Source organism: Acyrthosiphon pisum, chromosome A2 (genome assembly GCF_005508785.2).
Source record: "Acyrthosiphon pisum isolate AL4f chromosome A2, pea_aphid_22Mar2018_4r6ur, whole genome shotgun sequence".
Lineage (NCBI taxonomy): Eukaryota > Metazoa > Arthropoda > Insecta > Hemiptera > Aphididae > Acyrthosiphon > Acyrthosiphon pisum.
Genome location: NC_042495.1, coordinates 17,567,089 through 17,568,069, shown reverse-complemented (window position 1 = coordinate 17,568,069; position 981 = coordinate 17,567,089).

Sequence of the window (981 nt, the reverse complement as noted above, 5' to 3'; positions counted from 1 at the left end):
ATATCAAATCTAGAAAACACTAATGTAAATGTTTGTTGAAATTTATTTAGATTAATAAAGATATTAATTTTAATTATTTTCTGCTATAAAGTATGTCTTTACATACAACAATTTTTTTCAACAAATACTGTGTGTATTTCTAAAACTAATACATTTACTGCTCAACTCAGAATTTAATAATAGTATAATTTTAATTAAATATATTTTTAAAGTTCTATTATGTATAGAAAATTATGAAATAAACATTTAAAAAAAATGTCAAGTATCTAAATAAAGTTAATAATTTTTGAATATCGACAAAATAAGAAAATCGTTGTATGAGAATTTTTTAATTTGCGGGTGAATATCCAATATCTAACTCCAAATGCTCTTAAAAAATTAATTTGACTTCTTACCCCTTCAAAGTACCAACTATAGATTCCTTCTCCTTAGTGGCGCCGAGTACGCACTTATGGTAGTTCAAATGAACCACCTAAAATGGTGGGTGGGTGGGGACCGGGTGGATGGGTAAAAATTATCCAAAATAATTAATACTATTACTAAAGTAAGTAGGTACTAGGTACTTACACACGTACCAGTTACGTATTACTTAGGTTATGCATTATTAGGTACAGTAGGTATTGTAATAGGTACTCAATAACCAGGTTACTACAATAAGCCCATGAGCGCAAATAGCGTTTAGGATTTGGGGGCCTAAAGCTTTACTTTGATAATATTGAATAAACTATAAAAAAATTTAGGAAATGTTTGGGAGTGATATGGACTTCTTTTTGTGGTGGGAGGGGGTAGCCCCTAAATCCCCCATATTTGCGTGAATTGCGCATATGAATATGCCTGTGTCGTTGTATACCTATTATTTATCGTTGCATATTATTATGCATCACCGGGACATGCAAACTAATTTTGGATAAACTTTATTTTAACATGAAATATTGAATTTTAATATTTTTTTTTGTGAATCAAATATCTCAAAATAATGTT